The 23,616-nt window shown below is 44.3% G+C and overlaps 1 pseudogene; it reads left to right on the top strand.

Moving 5' to 3' along the window:
* The first annotated feature begins 12,099 nt into the window (after window positions 1–12,099).
* On the top strand, window positions 12,100–16,522 carry LOC147460332 (putative pre-mRNA-splicing factor ATP-dependent RNA helicase DEAH5 pseudogene; annotated as a pseudogene).
* The last annotated feature ends 7,094 nt before the right edge of the window (window positions 16,523–23,616 follow it).

Genomic DNA, 23,616 nt, shown 5'->3' with positions numbered 1-23,616 from the left:
CTCTATGTGCTCCATAGACCATAACTCCGGACATGCCAAAGTGGGTTTTGAAGAAATCTTCAATAACAATGGCAAGAGAAGGAGGTGTCTCTAACTTCTCTTCGGGAATTCCACGAATAACAATGTTCTTGGAACGTCGCTCCCGTTCCTTCAACTCCTCCACATCCACATTCTCAACATTCTTTGTTTGAACCATAGCTTGCATGAGTGAAGAATTAGAAACCACATTGCTACCACATACATCAGCCCAAGACTTGTTTGTGCATACATTTTTCATGTCGCATACATCCCGGCTCATAGTGTCAAATTTCTCCTCTTTCAATACATGGTCATGCTCTACTTTGCTCATCCGCTTCTTCAAAGCATTCAAGTCCACAAGAGAGCGTTTACATTCCTTGACTTCCTCTTCAAGTTGCATCAAACGTGTTTTTTGCATCTCAAGTGTCCTCTTGAGATTCTCATTCTCAACCACAAGTACCCTTAGTGTGCCATTCTCCATTGCAAGTGCTCGTAAGTCTTCGCCTTGTTTGTTTACGGTCTCTTGCAATGATACCAAGTACGCCATGATCATGGTTTTCGATGTCGTTGGTTGGGTGGTTGTGTTGCTATCTCCACACTTAGGAGATTTTGGATCATTTTCCACAATGGTTGTGGACCTTGTTGAAGAAGAAGAACCCTTGCGAGTGCCGGAAGACATTGTATGTAAAATAGGAGATGAGAATCAATTTTGTTGAACCTGTTCACTTAGAAAATGCTGCTACAGAAATGCCTCCGTAACTTTGAAAATATATGTCTTTACAAGAGGACTTCGTGCTCTTCGATTGAGGCTATAGATCACCCAAATCGGAGTTCGGATGAAGAAGTTATGATCAAAAGAGTAGACTGTTGTCTACTAGGTCAAAAAACGGCTGCACACACACACACACACAGAGAGAGAGAGAGAGAGAGAGAGAGAGAGAGAGAGAGAGAGAGAGAGATAGATAGTTCTATTATCGTCCTGGGAGGTCAAATATGACCTATGGGACCAAATGAACATGTCACGTGGTGTGAGTGGAGTTCTTAAGTGACTCTCGATGCTCAAAAATGGCTGAAATGAGCGTCGCAATAGAGAGTCCACATCGTGGTTGGGAGAGGAAGGTATGTAGGGAGAGATCATGGCTGAATATATGGGGAAAAGAGGACCTAATGTGGTGAAAAGCTGAGCACTCAAGTAGTGTGTGGTACTCACTCTCTCGCACTTGATGAGGGCATAAGGTGCAAAGTCGATGACACTCCTCGCCAGTGCCCCAACGTCCTGTCTCGCAGCGTAGAGAATGGGAGCTAAGACGAATGGAGGCAATGGTGCGGATCGCACTCAACGGGATGGGCTCAAGGATGTAGGAATGGGTTCGGTTACCTCGTTCCGAGAAGAAGAGAGATTTGTAGTTTGGGGCAACGTGTGTGGTGTAATGGCTGAAGCGAAAACCTCCGGATTTCTCCCAAGCCGTGATACATTGGCATTGTAAGAAGGCCTCATTAACTTGGGAGTCGATCGACGCATCCTTGACCAAGTGACATGCATCCCATCTTCCAAACCATTTCTTGATATCAAGCATCCACCCCGAACTTAGTATTTTGCTCTTGCATGTCTTTTGAACCATTTGACTTGTTTCATATGTGATTCTAGGAAGTCGATGCAAAGGGCTACGTTGTGTCTTACGCATGTACTCCACAACCCTTTGCATGTCCAAGACCTCAATGGGAAGAAATCCGGACTCAAGAAGTAAGAGCATGTAGGGTATTTGTGTCTTGACTTGGAGAAAGTTGGTGAGAAAACGCTTTTGGACATTCTCAAACTCTTTCCAAGTAGACTTCCCGATGCTTCCACCCCACACCTCCACTCCATAAAGAAGCACCGGTGTCACCAATGTGTCAAAGAAGTACTTTTTGAGAGCCCAACACTTGATCTCTCCTGCATTGCACATGTTCTCAAATGCATAATAGGCCCTCTTTCCGGCTTCCAAGCGACGCATTGCACAATCCTTCCATTTATGATTGGATGGAACCTCAAGGCCAAGGTACTTGAAGTGATCTACCACTTCAAGTTTCTCATTGTTATATACAATGCATGGATTTTCATCATTGAGGGTCTTTACAAACATAACCTTGGTTTTGGATTCATTCACGATCAGCCCGCCATGTAGGCAAAAGCGTTCCAAGACACTCATAAGCTTTTGTGCATCTTCTAAGGTATGTGCCAAGAGCACTACATCATCGACATAAAGCAAAAGCATGATCACCGCATTTCCAATCTTAACCTCTTCTATGCCTTCTTGCTGCATAAAGTCAAGAACCATGCATTCCAATTCATCAATGAGTAGCCCAAAGAGGGTTGGGGAAAGTGGGCATCCTTGTTTGACACCAATAGTGCTTGCAAAAAATTCTGAAATTCCATCTCCCATACGTAATCGACATATCACTTTTTGGTAGATGCGAAAGACTACATGCATAAATTCTCTCGGCACTTGAAGGCTTTGCATACGTCTCCAAAGATTTCCTCGCGGTACCATGTCAAAAGCTTTCTTGAAATCCACAAAGCAACAATACAACTTTTTTCCTTTCAATCGAGACGCTTCCATAAGAACTCGAAGAGTGACAAGGTGATCAATAGTGCTATGATGCTTTCGAAAACCTGCTTGGCCAAGTGCACGTTTTCCATTCTTTTCAGCCCATTCACTTATCTTCATCTCCATGATACATCCAAATAACTTTGCCATTAAAGAACCAACCATTATAGTGCGATAGTTGTTCACATTGTTTACATCTCCTCCTTTGTGCAAAGGTTTGATCCAATTTGCACTCCAATCATGAGGCATGCCATACTGAAGTGCAAGGTTAAACATATCGCATATCCAATATCGTGTTTTCTTGCTTGTCCATTTAATCATTTCAGCCTTGACACCTTGAAGGTCACCTGCCTTACGAGTAGCAAGTTTCTCAAGCGCGCGGCATACATCTTCAATGGTAAAGAAGGGAGACATAAATGGAAGGGAGCTACAACACTCCATCTTATCAACATTGGGTTGCTCATAGAGATTCTTACAATGCATATACATATCCTCAAGAGTCAAGTCACCAAAGCTCTCAACACGCTTGCCTTTTAGATTTTGCCAAAACTTGCCACATGCATGTGCTTTCTCTTGTGCTAAAAGAAGTTGTTTTTCGACTTCCCACCTTCTCCTCTTCTTTTGAACAAGTGCTTTGTATGTGTGTGAACATTCCAAGTAAACTTCCTTGTCTTTGATTGCATCCAATCTTAGCAAGTGTTTTTGGGCTTGACTACATTCCATGTCAAACCATTTCTTCTTGGTGCTACCCTTCTTGGAGAGAGAGAGAGAGAGAGAGAGAGAGAGAGAGAGAGAGAGAGAGAGAGATGTTGGAATTAGGGTTGCAAGGAAACGCACACAACTTGGAGAAGACGAAGGAAGCTCAAGGCACACAACAAAGAGTGTATTACTTAGTGTCCAATGGAAAGATAGATAGCCATGAAATGAATGAGCGTATATACAATGCATGAGGGGAAAAACCTCCTAGAGAGGGAAAAATTGCCCCGGCGATCCTAAGTGTGTTCACACACATCACTACCACATGAGGTGAACGAGAGCTGGCACATGAGTAAAGGGAAGTGCCATGCCGTAAGGCATGATCAATCCACAAAGAGGAGTAAGCCCAAAGCTTTGCGGAAAGCTTCTAACTTCTCACAAGACAATGCATTTGTGAAAAGATCTGCAAGCTTGCCCTGTGTTGGCACATAAGCCAAATTGATCTCTCCTACGGAGAGCCTCTCCCTGACATAGTGGTAATGCACCTCAATGTGCTTTGTGCAAGCATAAAAAAATGGGTTCCTCGCAAGTGCCAATGCGCTCTGACTGTCAATGTAGATAGTGTTGGCAGTGTCCTGTCCAACACCCAAATCAACCATAAGGCGTCTGAGCCATACACACTCAACCGTAGCTGTGAAGACTGTCATGTACTGAGCCTCACAACTAGAAGTGGCCACAGTAGGTTGCTTCTTGCTCAACCATGATATACATGAACTGCCAAGCATGAAACAAAAAACCACTTGTGGACTGCCAAAACAACCAGCCCAATTTGAGTCCGAAAAAGCATGTAAGTCTAGCGACAATGATCCCCCCTTGGGATAAAACCAGCCAAGATGTAAAGTGCCATGGAAAATCCTCTTGACAACTTGCCAATGCTTAGACTCTGGGCTATGCATAAATACCTGTGAGACTGCAAACTGAATATCTAGCCTCGTGTTGCATACATAAATGAGGCAACCAACAGCAGTTTGATAAGGACTGACATCGGCAGGATCACTAGCATCATGTAGACTCAACTTCAAACATGTTTCCATGCAATAGGTTTGCAATCCTCAAGTCCAAACTTACATAGCAATGTTTTTGTAACTTTTCTGACACAAGGCAATACCACCATCACACTGCTTAAACTATATGCCCAAGTAATGATGCAATAGCCCCAAATATTTCATCTTGAAAGTAGCATTCAAATCAATCTTAAATTCAGCAATATGTGCCTCATTGGGACCAATGATCAGCAAACCCTCCACATAAAGAACAACAATGAGAAGTACATCGCCCTCACGCTTGACATACAATGTGCTTTCTGTTGGACTGTTACAAAAACCTCGTTTGAACAAATGAGTTTCAGCTTTCTCATGCCAAGCACGAGGAAATTGCTTCAACCCATACAAAGGCTTCTTAGATCTGCACACTTTGTCCTCTTGTCCTTTCTTGACAAAACTATGAGGCTGCATTACATAAACTTCCTCAAATATGTCAACATTCAAGAAAGCAGTAACATTGTCTGATTGATGTATATCCCAACCAAAATGAGCTGCCAATGCACATAGAAAACGAACAGTAGTCATACAACAAGTGGGAGCAAAAGTTTCTTCATAATATATGCCTTTTTTCTGCACATAGCCTTTTGCAACAAGTCGAGCCTTATGGCGATCAACCTCACCATCTGGCTTGCGTTTCAACTTGTAAACCCACTTTGTACCAATGGCCTTTTTGCCAGGAGGCAAATCACATAAAGTCCATGTGTCATTTTCTATAAGTGGATCATATTCCAATTGCATGGCAGCCATCCAATTTTTTAAATTATGTGCTTCATCAAAAGACAGAGGTTCCTCAACATCATGTAGGCTAGACATAGCCAAAGCATAACAATTTGATGCATAAGATGCATGGTAAGAACCTAAACGAGTATGACTAGACAAAGGTGCATCCAATTTACTATCATGCAAAGTATGCACCAGCCATTTTGGCATACCTCTAGCCTACTCATTTTCAGCCCTTTCCTCATCAAGTACGTCATGTACATCTGCATCAGTAATAGGATGATTTGTAACATTTTCAGAAACCTCCATAGGCTGTACATTTGCCTCATTGGAATTTACATTCATATTTCCACCACTAAAAAGAGGCGACAAAGTGTCATAAATGTCCTATGAGCTTACATTATTGTCTCTAGTACATGACAACAAGGGTTGAACAGAATCTTCCACAAATACATCTCGTGAAACCAGAATACGCTTTGTTTGTGGATGATACCACTATAACCAACAAAAATACATTTGACAGCCTTATCATCCAATTTTTGCATTGTGTTTGTGGCACCAAAGCATATGCCAAACAACCAAAAACACGCATGTGCTCAATAGAAGGCTTTCTATCATGCCATGCTTCATATGGAGTAATAGACTGCAAAGCTTCCGTAGGACACTTGATTAGTACATAAGTGGCACACATGATGGCCTCAAGCCAAAAAGAATGCGGCAAAGCTTGACTTTTGACCATACATCGTGCCATTTCCGTAAGTGACCTGTTTTTCCTCTCAGCAATACCATTTTGTTGAGGTGTATAAGGCACTGTACATTGGTGTTTTATCCCACGACTAGCCAGAAATGCATTAAATTCATGAGACATATACTCCCCCCCTCGATCGGAACGGAGGGTGCCCATAGTACATTTCGAGACATTTTTAGCCATAGCCAAAAACTGTTTGATGCACATAAAACCTTTGGACTTTGCTTTAAGCGGAAATACCCATGCATGCCTGGAGTAATCATCAATGAAAGTCACGAAGTAAAGGATATTTCCCAAGGACGGAGTTTGCATGGGCCCACAAACATCACTATGCAAAGCTGCAACCTGCAGTGGCCCTAACTGAACCATCCTTTGGAAACTTAGAACGTTGCATTTTACCCAAAATACATCCTTCACAAACATGTTTGACAGGTGCTTCAAAAGGCTGCAAAGAAGAAAACATATCAGATTTCTGCAAACGTAGCAAACTCGCAAAATTCAGATGCCCAAAACGTACATGCCACAGTTCTGCATCTGAAACATCCCTTGAATTTGCAACTGCATTTGCAAAATTTTTTCCACACTTGCCATACAAAGTGAGCTTATATAGCCCACGGCACAAAAGGCCAGATGCAATAATTTCATCACCAAAACTGAGATCATGAACTGTACATCTGTCATCCACAAATTTGACTACAAGTCCAAGTCAAGCAAGTGCAGATACAGACAAAAGATTCTTCTTGATCCCAGGTACATAAAGTGCATCAAGAAATGTGAAAGAACTACCATTTGCAGCAATAAGCACAATCTTTTGTAGGCAAAATAACTCTAACAGCAAGCAATCCTTGCAGCAAGACCTGCAACATCCTTAACATCGCCTACATCCTCAGAACCAGGACGTACATCAATGTCCTGCACAATATTCCAGACGCCCTTTGACACAAGAACATGTTGCATCATGTAAGCCCACATAGGGTAATTGTCCCCATCTTATCTGTCCCAGCAGCAAACATCTTGAACACATATGTGTTGTTGTCAGCCATGGTAAATGTTGCACCTGATGTGAAAACTGCCCAAAAAGAGGTGAAACAAAGTGGGAACAACACATGCTATATAGCACAAACCATAGAAGACTGTAAGGGACCTGTTATGTAGAAAACGGCACAGACAAAAATTCTGCACAAAATGACGAAATAGCATGTGTGTAGTGGAAATGGAGGCCGAAATGAGCCCGAATAAAAAATATGAGCAGATTAAGCTCTATGAGCTTACCCAAAAAAAAAATCGACCTACGAACGCTCGCTAAAGCTCAATGAAATCAAAGAAAGTGAGCAGGCGTGTGCTAGAGTTGATGGCGACTAAGCCCAGGAGGACGCAACCTACTCTGATACCAATTGTTCGAATTAGATTTGCAAGGAAACGCACACAGTTTGGAGAAGATGAAGGAAGCTCAAGGCACACAATTGAGAGTGTATTACTTAGTGTGCAATGGAAAGATAGATAGCCCTAGAATGAATGGGCGTATGTACAATGCACGGAGGAAAGAACCTCCTAGAGAGGGAAAAAATGCCCCGGCGGTCCTAAGTGTGTTCACACACATCACTACCACATGTATATGGTAACGAGAGAGAGAGAGAGAGAGAGCTACTACAACTATGTTTGTGTGTTGCAACATTGCCATCGTGGGAACGATGAGAGAGATAGAGATAGATAGATTGATTGATTATCGTCCTCGGAGGTCAAATATGACCTATGGGACCAACTACAATCATTACAAAGGTAGCTCCATCATATGACTAGTACAACTCAATTGGTTGGTGTAAAGGCTCGACGTGGGAGTACTAGCTTTTAAGGGGGTCATACAAATGGGCAAATGAGCCATGTATCCTAAAATGGGAAGGAGGGGGACAAAATGACAAAACAATGGAAAAAAAACCTAAGTGGTTACTGTTGTCGATAGCAACGGGGTCTTCTTAGGAGTTTGAAAATCCTGAATGAGGGCTCGCCCATCTCGATAGACTGCCCACTTTCCTTGTTTACGAGCATCATGTATTTTCTTGAGCTCGCTTGCTTTGATTTTGAGTTGGTTCATAGTTAACTCCTCAGCGATCCAGAAATTCGTTCCCTTGAGGAGGTGGGATTGGCGTAAAAGCCTCAACGGCTCTTCTTTGTCCTTGAAGGTAAGTGTGCATTGCCCAGGTGTGTGGCAAGCGTCTATTTGTGTCGGTGAGCCAAGAGATTGTGTTGGGCTCAATAGTGATTGGCTGCAAGATGTCATTGAGCTTGATGATCGCTTCTTCAAGAGTGTCCTCGGTGGTACACCATGGTGATGGGAGCCCTCCAATCCTCACTTAAAGACCAAGGGATTCCTGTAGTTGGCACTCTTGGAGGGCGGCCTTTAACTCGGTGTCGATCTTCTGTGTGATGCCATGTGTGACTTCTTGGACTTCCTTTTGAACCTTCGCGACAGACTCCGCAATAGAGGCTTCAACCTCTCGTGCTTTTGTAAGGAGAGTCTGGCTCTCTTCTTCCTTTGTGACCTCGAGATTGTGTAAGCATTTCTTGAGGGCTACATTTTTCCTAATGAGCTCTTGGATTTGGGTCTCAAGAGTTGAGATTCTGGCTTCTTGGTGGGCGAAGGAGTCCTTCCTGGGGGCAGCTGCCACAGCAAGAAAACTTTTGCATGCACATGAAGCCGGTGTGCTAGGAGTAGTCATCGTCACAAAATTGTGTGAGACCTGGTGCCTATAGGTCAAATGACCTAGTTCAAAAGCAAAGGAGTCGGAGCTATTGAAGTCCAAGGCGGCGGGCTCGAGCACAGCTGAGGTGGCCCAGACAGTTTGCTGGCGGACACCGTTTGGTGACGCAGTTGAGGCTTGCCGACGGTATTTGCATCTGCAAAGCTAGGAGTCGCCAGGGCTGCATGGGGTTGGGATGAGCACCCCAGTAGCAAGGACAATGTGAGGGTATGGGAGGGAGCCCATGGGGATGCTGCTGGAGCAGGGGATGGTGCGACAGTGTGGCGGGACAAGGCGGCGGCGCTGCTGGGGCTGTGACGTAGAGCTATTCGGGCTAGAGCTGGAGTAGGGCAACGCTGTAGAGTCGGGGACCCCCCCATAGGGCAGCCCCTCGCCCAGGGGGAGGTCTGCGAAGCAAGAGCTGCTAGGGTTAGAGAGAGAGAGAGAGAGAGAGAGAGAGAGAGAGAGAGAGAGAGAGAGAGAGAGAGAGAGAGAGAGAGAGAGAGAGAGAGAGAGAGAGAGAGAGAGAGAGAGAGAGAGATCGTATACTCTATGGTTCGATCTCCACCTAATGCCTCAACATGGCCATCTACACCATCTTCTTGTCACTTACTACCTCATCGATCTTTAGCTTCAAACAGATATGGCAAGAAGCCCTCAAAGCCGCAATGGGAGCTAGGGCAGGGGGAATTAGAATGCACAACAACAATGCTATAGAAATAGAGGATACACTAGCAACAAGCGTGGATGGATCAAGGGAGGTTGATGGCGCAAACATAGAATCACTGGAGCATCAGGGAGGATAGCAACATACCATGAGAGCGCAAAGGTTGGTATAACCTGGTGCAAATCAAGAAGCAGAGCCACGTGGAATCTCCCACACTTTAAGAATACTAGGAGCCCCACTTTCTAGCTATAGAGTGGTCGATGGCTGTGGGTTGCAGGCCTGTCCTATTGTGATAGCAAGTGTGCGAAGAGGGTTGTAGCCCAAAATGAGATGTGGCGATTTGCCAGCTGCAAAGTTGGAGAGGTTGTGGCATGCCCATCCATAGTGGCTGTGAGGATTGAAGTAACTAAATAATTGAAGTGTTAAACACGTTTCACTATTCGTTTAGATTATAGTTAATCTCGCACAACTTAAAAATAACAGTTTGAATAGGATAGGGCATCCACATTATGGAGTGTGGGTTTTTTTATGAGATACCAAGAGATTCTTGTCGATTGGAAATTGAAAGGGGAAAAGGAGAGTGGTTGACAGTAGTTTCTATTTTACTAAAATAGAAGTTGCTTATTTGATGCAAGCTTCCTGAGAGAAGATTCCCCCCCCCCCCCCCCCCTAAAAAAAAGAAAAATTATTCCCCCTCTTTGTCTCTCCCCAACGGTGTCTCAGCCTCTCTCTCTCTCTCTCTCTCTCTCTCTCTCTCTCTCAACCTCGTAGAGGTTTAAAGGACTCTCTCTCTCTCCTCTACCTTGCTTCGGAGCTCTCTCTCTCTCTCTCTCTCTCTCTCTCTCTCTCTCTCTCTCTCTCTCTCTCTCTCTCTCTCTCTCTCTCTCTCTCTCTCTCTCTCTCTCTCGTTGTCGCCACGTCGATAGACGTCGCCGCTTGTGAGTTCCTCTTTGACTGCTTCAAAATGCCACGTCAGTGGCATTTTGTGTGATATCATATCTAAAGCTACCTTTTGTGTGAGTGAAATAATTTTTTGAAAAGGCAGTCGTCGTGCTAGTAGGGAGTACCAGCTGGGAAAAAAACGAAAAAATCTGACTTGATACTGCGGGAGTGGGGTGCGAAGGTGGTGAAAGTAGGAGCCCGAAGAGGGGGTGGATACCATGCAAGCAGGTTCAGGGCGCTGCAGCAAGCAGAGTACGAGAGCATCTACACATGCGGGCAAGCGATGAGGCCAGCACGATGCATGTAGAGAGTGAGGACGCGAGCAGAGGAGCAACTTATTAACAATTTTTTCTTGTTTGAGTTGCGCTTATACAACAACACAACGGTCTTGCTTGAGTGGTTACGGCAGTGGTGTTCGAAGTCATCCACTCCATGGCGCAGGTTCAAAACTCTGGTTCCCTTTTGAAAGGGAAGCCCTCAAGGAGAATGAAGAGAATCAGTGGGAATCTCACATTGAGTTGAATATAATATCATATGAGCCAAAAATAAAAAAGTTCCCAAAACGAGTTTTTCATTTCTTTTATATAGAATCTTAGAAGATCCTCTTCATCTTTTAGTAGAAAAGGGGGGGGGTGTGGAGGCACGTGGAGAGAGAGAGAGAGAGAGAGAGAGAGAAGAAGAAGAAGAAGAATAAGAAGAGAGTTTTAACGTTGTACGAAGCTATCCCAAGAGACCTTAAAAATCCAGCCGGTGTGACTGGAGGACGACAGGAATCTCGCTTCATTGCAGGCATGATTACAGAGCAGGGGAGTGGCTTGAGAAAGAGCTGGCGATGGGTCTTGGTCTGTCTACGACGCAACCCCTAGTGCGCGAGAATGCAGGCAAACTAGCATGCGGGAGGGCGAGGTTGGAGACAAATAGAAACGCCTCTCTCTCTCTCTCTCTCTCTCTCTCTCTCTCTCTCTCTCTCTCTCTCTCTCTCTACCATCCGCAGATCTCTCTCTGTTGGAGGTGCGCACGGACCATCCAGAATAGAGGCGCGAGAGGCAGACGGGCTGGGTCTGGGACACACACTTTAGGGGGCTCATAAAGGACCAGACCCGGCGAGGGAGGAGGTGAAGGCGGAGATACAAAAGGGCGATGGCGAGGGACGTTGCTAGCGTCCGGTGAAAGGGAGAGAGGGAGAATGTCGTATGTAGAGATGGCGTCTCTGAAGGCATGGTGTCCGACTGCGTGATGCCACGGCACAACAAGGACGGACTGTGTCGATAAGGCAGGTGGCCGTCCTGTTGGTAGCAGGCAATCGTAGTGCAGAAGCTCGCCGTTCTGTTGGTAGCAGGCAGCCGTAGAGCAGGATCTCCTTCGAGCTGAGGCTAGCGCAGAGAGGCTTTTGGGGGGGGGGGGGGGGGGGGGGGCGGTTGATGGCGACAGGAGGGATTGCTTTTCCTTTGGAATTGTGAGATTCGGACCGAATCTTGGGAAGAAATTAATTAATAGATTGCGATATAGACCCAATAGGTCTCTACGCATGTCTCGTTGAGGGGAATCAACCAAGATTCTACCAAGAAAGCAAAAGAAAAAAAGAAGGTGCAGACGTGGCAAGTCAAGGAGGAGAGAGAGAGAGAGAGAGAGATGAAAATGACATGCGTCATTATGGATTCGAGATTTTTTGTGCATTTCTTTCACACACCTGTGTGCGTGTGTGTGTGTGCGCGCATGTGACACAGAAGGCTGGTACGTCTATTAGAGAGAGCATGCATGGAGGCGATTGAGCAGAGCCAATAGTCAGGGCATGATTATGACCTACGGAGGGAAAGGTAGCTAAGGAGGAGTACAATATATGCACAAGTGTCGAAGGGAACAGGGTGAGGGAAAAAGGGAGAGGTGTGTGGGACAATGCGCAGAGAGGGAGATTTTTTTTGTCCTCTCACAGATTGCTATGTGGTTACCATCACCAGCAACAAGTCCCAGGTCGGTTATCTGTATTCTGTCCGCATTGCGAGACAGATATACATTGGACATGGAGGTAGGAGCACAGAGGAACATGACACTCAATGGGATGCGAAAGTAGGAGATGTAAGGAGGAAGAACAAGGGGTGCTTCAATCGATCACCCGCATTGATATGCATAGGAGAAAGAGATGTGGGGCCTTATACGTGCCAACAATGTCAATTCGTAGAGGAGGGTAAACCAGGGCAGATAATGGCATGCATCGATTTGGAGATGAAGGGAGAGGACGGCAGGGTGTGTAGGGCAACAGAGCGAGCGAGGGGAACGGGGGCGAGAGGGCGTTGCTGATGATAAATGGAGGAGAGAGATGAACTTGCAAATGGCATCTCTTGGTATTGTGTAGAGAGCACACAACACTCTCTCTCTCTCTCTCTCTCTCTCTCTCTCTCTCTCTCTCTCGCGTTGTGCAGGCTTTGAAAGTAGAAGGTGATGGAGCTCATGAGGAGACTAGATGTGCGAGAGAATGTGCATGCTGGTTGCATATGAGGAGGCCACCGAAAGTTGAGGAAATGGCAAACAACTGCATACAAAGGGAGTGCTGGTCTGCATGCCATAGTCAGTGATGGGGAGATGAGTTGGGTAGAAACAGATTTGCTGCATGTTGATACATCGGGACAGTCAACCAAGAAGGCACAGACCTTGGCTTGCAGGTCTACGAGCAAGACAGAGGAGGGGCAAGGCATGTAGATGGCACCAGATGGATGCAACATGGCTCCGAGCTCACCATGTTCAAGCACGCATGTGTGCTCTGAGCTTGTACATGTGTGGGCAGCAGGGGGCGAAGGCGACCTGCTCAAGAGCTTTTTGCGAAGTAGTTGGCACATGGCCTCGCGCGATGCAGTGTCTATGACTGTGAGGGTCATCAGCTGGATCGCCACCTCTGATGCGAGCTCAATCGTCGCTTTTAATGCAACGGAATGGACATTAAATGATGGAATCTGCCAAGATTCTAGCTAATAAAACGGGAGTCGACCGAGTAGATGAGAGATTGAGAGATTGCCGAGTAGTTCACACATTAGATATGACGGTTTGAATAACAATCAAGGCAAAATAGTGAGCCGTGGAGGGGAAGGCAAAGTGCTTTTATCGTACCTTCTTCTTTATAAAATCATATCAGAAACAAGCTCGCGTGCGCCGCGCGCACACACACACACATGGGAATTATGAGACAGTAGAGAGAAATGGTCTGCGCACAGAAATCAGCAGACGATGGTCATGGGATGAAGGCACTCAATTATCTTTCCCTGGTTTCGAAGATTTGCACAGAGCTGGAAGCAAACATGGGCTTCTCACACAAAGTCGTAGCTGAATTTATCATCTACCTTGCGCAGCACAGCGGCGAGCAGGAAACCTTCGCCCAAACCCTTACAGAACACGGCATGGAGCTCCCTGCCTACCTTGTCAAAAGCTTACTTGCCAGCATCTATGCCGTCTTGCCGCCCAAAACCCACAATTCAAAACCTGGTCTTTCTGCTCACCATGGCCTCTGTGTCGCTAACGACAGAGCTACGGGCAAGGAACTTCGAAACGAGCCCGCCAATCATACTAGGTTGCAGGATGTTAGAGACTCAGAAAGAGAACACAAGGCTAGAAGAGATAAACGTAGCTTTTTTAAAGAATCTAACCCTCGGAGCATGTCGAATAGGCTGCTAACTGGTCGGAAATGTCTGTCTGGTATCATCATACCAGAAAAAGATGAGTATGGTTCCTCATTAAGACGACCCACCTCACCTGAGAGATGGGAAGCCAAGCAATTGCTTGCAGCAGGAGTTTTGGATGGGCGGGAATGCCTTAAATTTCACAATGATGGAACAGGACCCTTTTATCAAGATGAAGGGACTGAAGAGGAGCTTGAGATTGAGTTAAACGAGGATGAACCTTCTTTCTTAAGAGGACAAACAAGGCACTCTAGCGATCTGTCTCCTATGAGGATTGTTAAGAATCCAGAAGGCTCTTTGCAAAGAACTGCAATGACACAAGCTGTTTTAGCCAAAGAGAAGCGGGAGTTGCGGGAGCATCAGGTAAGATCTACGCTTGACTCTATTCCTAAGGATCTGAATCGTTCTTGGGAAGATCCCATGTCAGGACCCAATGAAAGACAACTTGCACAGGAACTTCGTGGGATAGGGCTTTCTGCTTATGATATGCCTGATTGGAAAAAGGATGCATTTGGAAAAGCCCCCACATTTGGTCAAAGCTCAAAATTTTCAATCCAGGAACAGAGGCAGGGCTTACCTATATATGAGCTGAAGGATGAACTACTTCAAGCAGTATGTGATAACCAGGTCCTTATTGTTATTGGAGAGACGGGTTCAGGTAAAACAACACAAGTTACTCAGTACCTTGCAGAAGCAGGATACACAACAAAGGGCAAGATTGGCTGCACTCAACCACGAAGGGTTGCAGCTATGTCGGTGGCTAAGAGGGTGGCAGAAGAATTTGGTTGCAGGTTAGGTGAAGAGGTTGGCTATGCGATCAGGTTTGAGGATTGCACAGGACCTGATACGGTGATCAAATATATGACAGATGGTATGCTTTTAATGGAAGCTCTTGTGGATAAATGCCTCTCATCTTACTCTGTCATCATGCTTGATGAGGCACATGAAAGGACGATATATACTGATGTCTTATTTGGGCTGTTGAAGGATCTAGTAAAGCAGCACAAAGATTTGCGCCTCATTGTTACCTCAGCCACGCTGGATGCTGAGAAATTTTCAAGGTATTTTTTTGACTGCAAAATTTTTACTATACCAGGCAGAACTTTTCCTGTGGAAATCTTCCACACAAAGCAGCCAGAGACTGACTATCTGGATGCTGCAATTATTACTGTGATGCAGATCCACTTGACTGCACAACAAGAGGGCGATATACTTCTGTTTTTGACAGGCCAGGAGGAAATTGATACAGCTTGCGAGATTTTATACAAAAGAATGAAGGGGTTTCCTCCTGATGTTCGAAAACTCATCATACTTCCGGTCTACAGTGCCCTTCCTGGTCATATGCAGACCAAAATTTTTGATCGGGCACCACCTTTAGCAAGGAAGGTGGTTGTTGCCACCAACATTGCAGAAGCATCTCTAACCATTGATGGCATTTGTTTTGTGGTGGATCCAGGATTTGCAAAACAAAATGTGTATAATTCAAAACTCGGGTTAGATTCGTTAGTCATCACTCCCATTTCTCAAGCCTCAGCAAAACAAAGAGCAGGCCGAGCAGGTCGAACAGGACCAGGGCAGTGCTATCGTTTGTACACTGAGAGAGCATACGAGAATGAGTTGTTACCGACAACTGTGCCCGAGATTCAGAGAATTAATCTTACTTATACAGCCTTGCAATTGAAAGCCATGGGTGTTAATAATTTGCTTGCTTTTGACTTCATGGATCCACCCCCTCCACAATCCCTTATCTCAGCCATGGAGCAACTCTACAGCTTAGGAGCACTGGATGAAGAAGGCCTTCTAACCAGGCTGGGATTGAAGATGGCAGAGTTCCCTCTGGAACCTCCTTTATCGAAAATGCTCCTTGCAAGTGTAGAACTGGGTTGCAGTGATGAGGTTCTAAGGATCATCTCAATGTTATCAGCTCAAAACATCTTCTATCGACCTCGCGACAAGCAGGTGCAATCTGACCAGAAAAGGGCCAATTTTTTTCAGCCAGAAGGAGACCATTTGACTCTTTTAGCTGTTTATGAGGCATGGAAAGCAAAGAATTTTTCAGCCCCCTGGTGTCATGAAAATTTTCTGCAATTGCGCTCCTTGAGAAGGGCCGAGGATGTGCATAAGCAACTCTGCACAATCATGGACAGGTATAAACTCAATGTTGTGAGCGCAGGAAAGGACCCTACAAATATCAGGAGAGCGATTGCTGCTGGATTTTTCTTCCATGTGGCTCGAAAAGATCCACAAGAAGGTTACAAAACACTAGTAGAAAATCAACCTGTCTATATTCATCCGAGTAGTGCTCTTTTTCATAGGCAGCCAGATCGGGTCATCTACCACGAACTTGTTATGACCACGAAGGAGTACATGAAGGAAGTAACTGCTGTTGATCCAAAATGGCTGGTAGAGCTGGCACCCAAGTTCTTCAAAGTGTCTGATCCTACAAAGCTTAGCAAGCGAAAGCGACAAGAGCGCATTCAACCACTTCATGATTGGCATCATGAGCCTAATTCCTGGCGACTCAGCAAACGACGTTGTTAAACTCAGTTCACATCGTTTCCTGAAGTGATTATGTTCTTCAAGCTCAAAACTGTAAATCATAAACGGTTGCTATCTGAGATGATTATCTGGCAAGCCTATTCTGGTTATAGCAAGAGTGCAGTAGTCTCCAAGGACACTGAGGATGAGGCAGCTCATTGTTCCAGATTTTTAGCGTGAAACAAAGTGAGAGGCTGATGGGAATACATGGGTGCCCAGTTCTCTGTGCAAAAATACTGAGCTCGGAAGCAACTACAACGAAACCATTTGGAAAGATGACCAGCCAGCTTGATATTGGACAAGGTGGATGTGGGCATCACTTTTGTTGTGACTGATCTAAGTATTTGTTTGTATGGTTTCAGTGAGAATGAGAGTCCGTTTTCAATTATGTTGTGCATGAAGCAGAGAATGATGGCCAGTATGCGATATTGACTGATGTGAGCTCCAATGATGAGCCAAACCAAAGCAGGCAAGGACAACAGCACTATTAAGTTCTAGATGCACAATATAGTATCATTTTCTGTGAGGAGCCACCATCGTAGTTGGTGAAGTGGATGTATCCTGCAAAGATACCAAGTTCATGCCAGGGGACAATGTATTTTACAGCTTTGTAATGCTGATGATGAGAGTTCTTGTACAGAAACAATTGCGAGAGCTTTGATGCATGAGGAGGATACGCTCGATAGTTTGAGCACTATGTATGTTGAGGCCCGAAAGTTAGTGTCCAGCAAAGACAATGGACGTGGGTGTGCCCGAGTTCAAGCAGTCATGCAAATGTATGCATGGTGTCAAACGAAGTTCTGGGGAATACCTAGAGTATGCTGATTATTTTCCTTCAGCATCACACCCAGGTTGCATCAGCTTTATGCTACCATGCTTAGGTAAGTATCACTCACGACTATGTAGCATTTTCTTACGGCAAATTTTGGTCTTTGTGAGGACTATGTATAACCGGCTTGTACAAGGTATAGGGCGGTACTATTTCATTTACCTGTTAACTTTACACAGAGCACTGAGAAGGAAAGAGAACACAGATACGTCCAGCGACTAGAATGTCATTGCGGACACGAGACCGACGCCTTGTAGGCCCCAAAGACTGGCGCCCCTTTCGGTATTTCTTTATTCAATTTAAGGTAGACGATCTGACCACTTAGTACAAGCTTTCACAAAGCTTGTGAAAGCTGAGGGCTGAAAACGCAGGTTTCTGACTTGATTTCAACAACATAACGGCGCAAAAACCCCTGCAGATCAAAAGTACCTGTCTAGGGCAGATTCCCTCGCTATCTGGAAGCTTTCTGGTGAGCTGTCGTAGAAATTCAGCGGGCTGTAATTCTTTGTTTTTCACTGTTGGGTGTCCAAAAGCCTGTACACGCATCCCAAAGCTCTCACGAGGCTCCCCTGGTGTTCCCTTGCAGTTTAGGTGCGAAACCCTAAACTTGCAGACACAGTAGGTTATAATTCCCTATTTCGGATTGTTTTTAGCGGAGCGAACACACCTACGCGTGTCCCAAAGGCTCCCGCACGCAATGGGATAGTTTCCCTGTGAATTGGACAAGTTTTCACGCGGCAATCTTTCACGATGGAACTGTGCATACCTATGGGGGATTAGCAATTAGCTAATCCGGTTCTAGTTCAGAAGGCTCTTGCCTTGACAAACGTGCGTAAATCCCAGAACTGTACATATTCATTTGAGTAGCCCAACTAGTGCGACACCATACGTGCCAAAGGGGAGAAAGATGCACGAGAGCAAGTCATCGCGCTACATGAGGCAAAGGAGAAGGCAAGGTTTCCATTAAAGCTGTAGACTTGCACCCACTACTCTCACACACACTGCAGGTCACTTTTTAATGAGCAAAAATCAACCCCAGCTTCAAATGTGCGCCTTCTCTTACTGAGGTATCCTGCAGGTTGCTCTCCTTCTGCCAAGTGTCCAATTTGCCTCTTTGAGTTAATTCCCTAGTTCCCACTGACGAGTGCCCAGACTTCCATTTGGTGCACAGAGGCTTCCATACTCATCAAAATTCAATGCTAACTAGCGTGACCAATTCCAGACTGACTGACCCAGACTCCCAATGTAAGAAACCTATCACAGTCGTTTCACACTGGCCATGCAATGTCCACTTGTACCTTTTCAAGGGTTTCGAGGAAAACAAGTAAAAATAAAAATAAATAAAAATATATAGTACGTATTTACTGAAGGCAACAGGAAAAATACACCTCCTGGTGACACTATGTCATGCCACAACCTCTTCCTCCAATGCCACACCTTTAGCCACTAATGTATGTCTATTAGGAGTTTATAGAACTATAATCCATATAGCTAAGACAAACTACTCTTTTAGGCCTCAAGTTTGAAGTTTTATGGCTTTTTGCTTGACGCAAGGTTCCCATGGTTTCTTGCGTTCATCGATCCCTTATGTTCCAAGGTCAAGAAGCTTCACATTTACTGGCCAAGTTTTGGGATGAGGTTGTCTTACATGACAAGACACCTTGCCAGCTTGGTAGTGAAGGGAATGGGATTGTGCTAGCTAGGGTGGATGAAAGATAAACATCAAGCACACAAGTGAGTGTGTGTAGGTTAGGTTATTACTCAAGTGAATTAGGTTCCAAGATCAATTAACTTGGACTCTACAACTTGATGAAGAAAGACAATACTCCAATCTAGTAGCACGGGCAACATACATTCCCAGTCCAGGAGGCAAACAACATAACATTCCTATCCAGGAGCCAAAAAAACAACGCTCTAATCCAAGAGCATGTAGACATGTAGTAGTGTTAGTGTGTATACGTGCTTCACCAGGGGCACTTTTCTCCCACTGGGTTTTTCCTCCTGGACATCTGGTGTGAAAGGACACCTTATCTCTTAGGGTTTCATATAAGCTTTGTAGCTCTGAGTTTGTATACTCTATTATTCTAATACAGAGAGAGAGACTACAGAGATCTCGTACGCAAGCTCTGTGTCTTCTCCTTCTCCATCTTCTTCCTACTCTGAGTTGTTGTCTTCCTTCTGTTTCCTGTTTCATTATCTTCAACAATTGGTATCAGAGCGAGGTGATTTCCAAAGCCTCTACTTGCGTTTTCGCGTCCGCGCGCGCAATCGCAGTTTTCAGACAGTTTTCGAAAAATTTGCTCGGGGGAGCATCCTCGACGTTCCGGGAGTATTCTGAATAAGTGACCTGGAGTTTTACCCCCCTTTCGAAGCCGTTCGAGCCCTCAGAATTTTGTTCTGAGCAGCGTAGCAGAAGTTACTTTTCGGAGGCGTTTAGATCAAGAGGGTGTGCTTTTTGACAGATTTTCTTCAAGTAAACAGTTCTTTTGGGAAGCAGCTTGTCTTAGCTTTGTGCTGAGATTTTGTGTAGAGTTTTGCTTGTATTGGAGAGGAGATTTGTGAATCTCTTGGAGGTTCTTTTGCTCTCTTGTGTGCATCCACAGTATGGCTCAATCTACGGAGAAAGAGATTTTTGGTGCGTTTACATTTGAAGACAAATTGGATGGTATCAACTATTCTCTTTGGTCTTTTATGGCCAAAAATGTTTTGGTTGCTAAAGGATTGTGGGATTATGTATCTGGAGATGAAGTTCGTCCAAGTAGCATTGTACCTGCCACGCCTGGTCGTGGTGCAGTTGTTGGTGCAGGACCCTCACAAGTCACTCCAGAGCAAAAGAGATGGGATACTAAAGATGCACAAGCTATGGCTGTGATTGCCTTAACCATAAAGAGGACAATCACACCACATATCAGATCTTACAGAACTTTTGAGGATGCTTAGAACACTCTGCAAGCTATGTTTGGAGGAAGAAACGCTGCCAGAATAGAGTTTTTGAAGAAACAACTTGACAAAATACAGATGGACGAAGGTGACGATATCGTCGAGCATCTTACAAAAATCAGGGATCTTAAAGAGCAATTGCTTAGCATTGATGAGGTGATTCCAGAGAAGGATTTGGTTTCCAAAACACTCAATTCACTACCACCATCTTATTTGACTTTTCAGACTTCTTTGACTCTGTCTTTGCGAGCTAATCCTGAGCCTCTTCATTTTGAAGAGTTAGTGGCTTTGCTATTGCAGGAGGATCAATCACGTAAGAACAAGTCTTTACAAGTGGATGGTATGGATCATGCTCTTGTTGTACAGAACAAAAACAAGGGTAAAGAGAGTGCTTATTACTCCAAGTCTAGTGCAGGACAATCTTCAGAGAAGTCTAAAGGTGATTCCGACAAGTCCAAGAAGAAAGGTAAATGTCACTACTGCAAGAAACCTGGTCACTACATTAGTGAGTGTAAAAAGCGAATTGCTAAAGAAAAGAAGAAAGAGTCAAGTTTGGTTGTTTCAGCTTCTGGTGATTCTTCTACACCTAAAGAAGAGTCTGCAAACTTTGTGCAGGATTCTTATGCTTTTGTAGTATGTTCAGATTTTTCTGCTTACAGTGTTGACAAGACACAAATGATTTGGTACTTTGATAGTGGTGCATCCAGGCATATTACTTCAAGGAAGGATTTGTTTTGTTCATTGGATGCAGCTCCAGTAGGAAAGAAGGTGACATGTGCAAATAATGCTTCTTATCCAATCAAAGGCGTTGGTAAGATTTTGATTACCATTTCAGATGGTTCAGATTTATGCTTGCCAGATGTCTTATATGTTCCATGGATCAAGAAGAATTTGTTGTCTGTATCCTCTCTTGCAAAAAATGGTCTTCGGGTCATTTTTGAGGATGACAGATGTGTTGTACGAGATCGAGAGAATGGTTATCACTACAGGTACGCTGGAAAATGGACTATTTGTGCTAGATCGTTATGAAAAGCAGATTCAGGTATGTATTGCAGAAACAAAGACTCAGGCCATGTAGGATGCTGAGTTGTGGCATGCTAGATTCGGGCATGTTAGTTATGGCAGTTTGATGACTTTACAACGTCATAATATGGTGCATGATTTGTCTTTATTGGAGATGCCACCAAGACATGTATGTGAAGGTTGCGTTCTTAGAAAGATGCACAGATTTGCATTTTCGCAGGATGGTTTAGTTAGAGCGACACGAAAGTTGCAGCTTGTACACAGTGATGTATGTGGTCCTATGAGGACGCCATCTTTGGAAAAACGGCCTTTATTTTGTGACCTTCATTGATGACTTTTCCAGGTTTTTTTGGGTGTATCCACTCAAAGCAAATTCAGACGTGTTTGTAGTTTTTCAACATTATGTTGCCATGGTTGAAAATGAAACAGGTTACAAAGTACAGACTCTTCGTACCGATCGAGGAGGTGAATACATGTCAGGTGCATTTAAGGATTTTTTGGGAAAGAAATGCATTAAACACCAATGCACTATGCCATACACACCACAATAGAATGGTGTTGCAGAAAGGAAGAACAGGTCTTTAATGGAGACGGCTAGATGTATGCTCAAGGCTAAGAGTTTGCCTCATAAGCTATGGATGGAGGCAGTTGCTTGTGCAGCACATGTTTTGAACAGGTGTGCTACTCGTGCCTTGAAGACCATTACTCCATATGAAGCTTGGTATGACAGAAAACCTTCAGTCAGTTATCTTCGTGTTTTTGGTTGTCTTGCTTATGCTCACATCCCTCAGCAGTTACGTGGGAAGCTTGATGATAAGGCAATCAAATGTATATTTGTGGGGTACAGTAGTGGAAGTAAAGGTTATAGACTTTACAATCCTGCTACAAACAAGATTTTTGAAAGTCGTGATGTAATTTTTGCAGAAACTATTGCTCAACCTATGGTTGCTTTTGATGTACCTCATATGCAGACACATGATGTATTTGAAGGTTTGCTTCCTTCTTTTGTGGAGAATCAAGAATCACAACAGGTTCATAATCTTGATCATTCTTTTGATCAGCATGTGACACCTCATGATGTAGAGGAAATTGTGCGTGAAGAGCAAGAAGTTCTCAGGGAAGAAAGAACCTTGCCTAAATGGGTTCAGAAAACTTTGCAGGATAGCAAGTTGGATGCACCGTTGCCACGAAAAACACGTGCTGGTACTACTTTTGGCAGAGAGCAAGTAGATTTGGTTTGCTTTAGCACTCTTTGTGATGCAGATGAGCCTGATTCATTTGAACAAGCTTTAGAGTGTGTTCAGTGGAAAGATGCTATGCAGCAAAAAATTGATTCTATTCATAAGAATCATACATGGGATCTAGTGGATTTGCCTACAGGTAAAAAGCCTATTGGTACAAAGTGGGTTTTTAAGGTAAAAAGGAAACAAGATGGTACTATTGACAGGTACAAAGCAAGGCTTGTGGCAAAAAGCTATGCGCAACAGAAAAGCATAGATTATGATGAAACCTTTGCTCCTACTTCTCGTGCGTCCACAGTTAGATCACTAGTTGCAATTGCTGCTCATCATGGTTGGAAAGTGCATCAGTTGGATATCAAAACTGCTTTTTTGAATGGTGATTTGCAGGAAGAAGTTTATGTAAGTCAACCAAGTGGTTTTGTTGTAAAAGGTCAAGAGCAAAAGGTATGTAGATTGCGTAAATCTTTGTATGGTCTCAAACAGGCTCCAAGAGCATGGTATGAGAAGATACATATTTATTTGATTGGCCAGGGATTTCAGAATAGTCCAACATAAAGTACTTTGTATGTCAAAAAGAGAGATGGAGTTCTCATTATGCTAACACTTTATGTGGATGATATGCTTCTTACAATCAATAATGCAAATGAAATTGAAGCGTTTAAAGATGCTTTGAGAAAAACCTTTGAGATGTCTGATCTTGGTTTGCTACATTATTACTTGGGTATTCAGTTTGTGCAATCAGAGGATGGCATATACATGTTGCAGGCAAAATATTTGCATAAAATTTTGGACAAGTTTGGTATGCAAAATTGTAAACCAATCTCTACACCTGTAGAAACTGGATCAAAGTTGAGCATGCACGATGCTGGAGAACCTTTTGATGTACATACTTATGCAGCGCCATTGGTTGCTTGATATATTTGGCAGGCAACACTCGTCCAGACATTCAATTTGGGGTTTCACAAGCAAGCAGATTTATGCACAGCCCAGGTATGCATCATTGGCAGGCTGTGAAGCGCATACTTCGTTACCTTTCAGGTACCCCTAATCTTGCCATGTTCTTTCCAAGGGGGGATATGTATGGAAAGCACAGTTCTATGCAGCTTCTTGGTTATAGCGATTCAGATTGGGCTGGTGATTTTGACACACGACATTCC

This window comes from Adiantum capillus-veneris, chromosome 4, assembly GCF_014529385.1.
Source record: "Adiantum capillus-veneris isolate H3 chromosome 4, ASM1452938v2, whole genome shotgun sequence".
Taxonomy (NCBI): domain Eukaryota; kingdom Viridiplantae; phylum Streptophyta; class Polypodiopsida; order Polypodiales; family Pteridaceae; genus Adiantum; species Adiantum capillus-veneris.
This window is presented reverse-complemented; position numbering and strand designations above follow the sequence as displayed.